Raw genomic sequence first — 5867 nt, 5'->3', positions numbered from 1 at the left:
CAATGGAAACCGAAAACATTTGATCGCAAGGTAATAGGTCAACCAATTCCTCCACAGGAAAACACGTCTGATATATTCTATACGACAATGGTGACGGCATGTGCGCCACATGACAGGAATATGTTGTCGACCCACATAACTTGTACACTTGGCGAACGGGTAAAAAGATTCTTCTACCTTGCCCGATTTAGGTTTTCTTGTGGATGTGATAATCACTCTCAAGAAAGTGATGAAGACATAAGAGTTTCTCACATAAACTGCAACAAATGAATGCAACAGTTCCACAGTTTTCCCTGTGCTCTGTCAAAACATATGTTTTTAACGTTTTCAAATTTTTCCGTGTGTAGACCGTCAAATCCTGCATATGTCCAAGCAAACCTGAACATGTCCTGGAATTTTGGAGAGCGAAGTTGATTATGTATGAGTACCTGAACTTTGATAATTGACACACGATCACGTAAACAATACTGCTCTGTGTACCTGTGCAGCTTCGCAAAATCATAGAATCTTTTCACAAAGTATTTCACTTGCCGAAAACCAAACACATCTAACGGTTGCACAAGAGGTGTACAACCTGGAGGAATGGTAAGCACGTCTACTCCCACACTAAAATTGTCTGAAAATAAAAAATTAATCTTTTCACTCGAGGGAAGACTTGAACCAAGGACTTCACGTTCTGCAGCTGCTCACGCAAACCACGGGACCACGACGCTCCTTAGCTGACACTATCCTTGATGTTGCCTATCTTGCGCATGGACTACTTAGTTTGTATATTTTGCTTATTTTTTCATAGTTCCACACAACTACTTCCTGTTTTCTCGATTTATCTGTGTTCAGTTTTTCAAGGCCTATCCATTGTGCCAACTTATAATCAAATCTGAGGGGGGTGCGATGGGGAGGTTCCCTTGTGAGTGTGTTCTTAATTAGTCCCAGTGCATCACCGCACGCCCTCAGGAGACCAGCTAGTCAGCGTACCTGGCGATGGCGACATGAATAATCTCCGAAATATTGAGCCCGTTGGACACTACGACCCGGCAGTAAACACGTGGACTTTTCGATCAACACACACAAACTAGGAGAAACTGAAGCATCACATTAGATATTATCAACTTTACCAGCAAAAGACTTGAAACTTCTTTTCGCAGGACATTTGACTAGGGCGCAATCGTTATTTAGAATTATTATCCAAGATAGACACGAAGCCCACACCTACCACAGTAGTACAAGTTTATGTGCCAACTAGTTCCGCAGTTAATGAGATGTTATAGAAATATAGTTAAAGGGAATGAAGATTTGTGATGGGGGGCCGCAATTCGGTATAAGGAAAAGAAAGAGACGGAAAACTAGTAGGTGAATATGGTCTGGGGGAAGGAATGAAAGAGGACGCCGTCTAGTAGAATTTTGCACAAAGCATAATTGAGTCATCCGTAACACTTGGTTTAAAAATCGTGAAAGAAGACTGTATACATGAGACCTGGAGAAACTGGAAGGTTTCAGACTCTTTGTATAATTGCAAGAAGGAGATTACAGGACCAGATTTTAAACTGTAAGACATTTCCAGGGACAGATGTGGACTCGGATTACAATTTATCGGTTAGAGCTCTAGATTAAAACTGAAGAAATTGCAAGAAAGTAGGAAATTAAAGAGATGGGACCTACAAAGGTTGAAAGGACCAGAGGATGTTGAGAGTTTGAGGAAGCATTAGGCTACAGTTGACTAGGACAGGGGAAAGGAATACAATAGAAGACGGAGGGGTTGCTTTAAGAGATGAAATAGTGAAGGCAGCAGAGGATCAAATTGATTAAGTCAAGGCATCGTAAAATTCCTTGGATAACACAGGTATACTGAATTTAATTGATGAAAGGATAAAATACAAAAATGCCGCAAATGAAGCAGGTGAAAGGGAGTACAAACGTCTAAAAAAATGATATTGACAGGAAATGCAAAATGGCTAAGCAGGAATGGCTAGAGGACAAATGTAAGGATTAACATGCATATTTCACGAGGGGAAGGATACATACCACCTACAGGAAAATTAAAGAGGCCGTTGGAGTAACGAGAAGTACCTGAATGAATATCAAGAGCTCAGATGGAAAACCAGTCGTAAGGAAAGATGGAAAGAAAGGGGAGATAAACTTGAAGGCAGTACTGTAGAAATGGAAGAGGATGTAGATGAAGAGGAGGTGGGAGACAGATACTGCAAGAAGAATTTGACAGAGGGCTGAAAGGTCTATATTATAACAAGGGCCTGGCAGTAGACGACATTACGTCAGAACTACTGGGAGCCTTAGGAGAGCCAGTCACGACATAACTCTTCGATCTGGTGTCCCAGACGTAGAGACAGCCGAAATGCCCTCAGACTTCAAGAAGAATGCAATAATTCCAATTCCAAAGATAGCAGTTCATGACAGGTGTGAAAATTCTCAAGTCATTATCGCGAAATGCTAAAACAATTGTTTACACAAGAACGGAAAAATGGGTAGAAGCCGACTTCTGGGAAGGTCAGTTTGTATTTCGAAGCAATCTAGGAACTCGCGAGGCAATACTGACCTTACGACATATCCTAGAAGATATGATAATGAAAGGCAAAGACACGTTTTTAGCATTTGGAGACTCAGAGAAAACTTTTGACAATGTTGAATGTAATGCTGTCTTCGAAATTCTGAAGGTAGCGGTGTTAAGCTGTAGGGAGCGAAAGGGTATTACAACTTCTATGGAAGCCAAACGGCAGTTGTAAGAGTCGAGGGTATGAAAAGGAAGCAGTGATTGAGAAGAGAGTGAGAGAGGGTTGTAGCCTATCCCAATGTTATTCAATCTCTACATTCACCAAGTAGTAAAGGAAACCAAAAGAAAAATTTGGAGTTGGACGTAAAGTTCAGGGGGAAGAAAAAAAAACTTCAGGGTTTGCCAGTGACATCGTAATTCTGTCAGAGATAGCAAAGCATTTGGAAAAGCAGTTGGAATGAATGTTTAGTGTCTTGAAAGAAGGATATAAGATGAACATCGACAAAAGCAAATGAGGATATGGGATTTAGTCTAATTAAATCAGGTGATGCTGAGCGAACTAGATTAAGGAAATGAGAAACTTAAAGTAGTCGATGAGTTTAGCTATTTCGGCAGCAAAATAACTGATGATGGCCGAAGTAGGGAGGAAATAAAATATAGACTGGCAATGGCAAGAAACGCGTTTCTGGAGAAAGGAAATTTGGCAACTTCGAATATAGATTTCAGTATTAGGAAGTCTTTTCTGAAAGTATTTGTATGGTTTGCAGTCATATATCGAAGTGAAAGATGGCCCATAAAATGTTTAGACAAGAAGAGAACAGAAGCTTTTGACACATGGTGCGACAGAACAATGCTAAAGATTGGATTGGTAGATCACGTAAGTAATGAGGAGCTACTGAATGGAATTGGAGAGACAAGAAATCTGTGGCACATCCTGACTAAAAGAAGGGATCGGTTGATATGACATATTCCGAGATGAGGGATCACCAATTTGGTATTGGAGGGAAGTATGGATGGTAAAAATCGTAGAGAAGGAGTAATAGATAAATACAATAAGCAGGTTCAGAAGTGTGTAGGTTGCAGTAGTTATTCGGGAATGAAGGATTCTTGCTCAGGATAGAGTAGCATGGAGAACTGCATCAAACCAGTCTTTGGGCTGAAGACCACAACAACCACCATCATCTTTATTCTTTTCTATGTCCATCCTTGATTTGTGCTGTTACACTTCACTGTTAGATGCTCTGAAGATAGAATCAGGATCACAACATAGGGATTCCCTACTTTCAACACTATCACTGTCAGTTTCATTGAAGTCCCTGACAGCAAGACCTTTCCCTGAAGATAACGCTAAGCACCTGGCTCGGCGTAGCATTCTTTTGTTTCATTAGAGGGATCTCGTTTCAATTGCATTTCGGCGGCTGTTGTCCAAGAAAATTCTGGTGAATCGGTGTCATGTGTGTGTTTCTTCTGGACTCTGTGAAACGAATTTCTCGGGGCAGAAAGGAAAATTCCCTGAGTCTCCGAAGGCAGATAGATGATTAGATTTAGAAGTCATGGTTACCTTTTCAAAAGCTCCTTTCAACACCCTAGGATACTCGAATTTTGCTACCAACTTTCTATTCTTCATTTTCCAGTTTTCTCTAGGCAAGTTGTGGAGGACTGAAAACGGCCATATCAGGTGGCTGGCACAAATCAGTATATTTAGGCGGTAGAATCGCAAACTGAATGTCAAGTTCCTGGCGCAGTTTAATCACGTTAAGTGACAGATGACTCGAGAGATTGTGCCTATAATCACTTTATGTCTCTCTAAATGCTGGACATCAGGCAAGACCATTTGAACAAACCACAATTCAAACATTGCTAGGTCAAATCCTCGTGCAACTGTTAAACTTCCTGCAGTCAAAGTGTGGTAGAGATGTTTTGCTCCATAGACTGCCCCCTCTGCAGCCACTACTATAATTGCCCTGACACTTGACTCAGAACTATCCACATTCCTTTCAGTATTTCTGATACCTCGCTTCACTATTACTTTAAATTTTTCAGTATCACCACAAATGTTGATCTCGTTACTGTTTATAATGTTGAGGGGAGGAACACCACTCAACGACCTTTAAAGGATCTTTAAATAATGACTCATTTTTTCTCGGGTAGCTGCTACCCTTGCTCTCTTTTCGTTTTCACTCACATTGCAGAAAGCGGTTTACCCACTCGCTACCAGGTCCATTTACATGAAATCTTTTTCCAATTCGCTCTAATCAATTAGGAGATGTCTATACAACGTCCATAACATCACAATTCCTGAAAGGAAACCCCCATTTCTGATTCAGCACAATGCAATGCTCCTTCAGTCAATTTTCTTTTGCTTGCTATTGGTTACCGCTGGTTGGCCGCGTATTTTGTATTTTATATCTGTGCTTGAGATCGTCATTTACTGCTGTGTAAGGAACGCGGTATTGTTCTGAAGCTTTACGAATGCTTAATTTTCCCGATTTGACAGCCTTCACAGCATGATTTTATTCACCCTATAAAAATGCAATTTCGTAATGAGGCGTGGATAGTGTCGAAGCGGTATTAACAATGAAAAAAATTAAACAATAGCACTTGAGATGATCATATACAAGCAGAAACATTACAGCTTACTAATTGCACACCGGAAGCACCTGATGCCAGCAGAAGTTTTCGCACTGACGTACATACTTACTTCACGAGTGCAGCTTGATGAATTACGCACCCACTGACTGAGGTCATCAGTCCCCTAGAACTTAGAATCACTTAAACCTAACTAACCTAAGGACATCACACACATCCATCCCCGAGGCAGGATTCGAACCTGCGGCCGTAGCGGTCGCGCGGTTCCAGACTGAAGCGTCTAAAACCGCTCGACCACTGCGGCCGGCAATGGCTTATCTCGCACTTACATTGACCTGTTATCTTGCAATGTTAATCACTTAAATATGTTACGTAGACATACAGTTTCCTGAAATTTCTTTACTGCACAGTAATTTTTTTCTTTTTTTTTGTGCTGCGATTTTTTTCTTCAATGTAATTGATGATGGCCGAAGTAGACTGGTAACTGCAAGAAAGAACTTCTGAAGATGAGAAATTTGTTAACATCGAATACAGATTTAACTACTAGGAAGTCTTTTCTGAAGGTATTTGTCTGGAGTGTAGCCTTGTATGAAAATGAAACCTGGGCGATAAACAGTTCACTCAAGAAGAGGATAGAAGCATTTGAAATGTGATGCTACAGACGAGCGTTGAAGATTCGGTGCGTAGATCCTGTAATCAATGAAGGGTACTATATATAACAGGAGAGGAAAGAAAAGATATGACCGGACAGAAAGAAGGGATAGGTTGGCAG

The sequence above is a fragment of the Schistocerca americana genome, chromosome 1 (genome assembly GCF_021461395.2).
Source record: "Schistocerca americana isolate TAMUIC-IGC-003095 chromosome 1, iqSchAmer2.1, whole genome shotgun sequence".
Lineage (NCBI taxonomy): Eukaryota > Metazoa > Arthropoda > Insecta > Orthoptera > Acrididae > Schistocerca > Schistocerca americana.
This window is presented reverse-complemented; position numbering follows the sequence as displayed.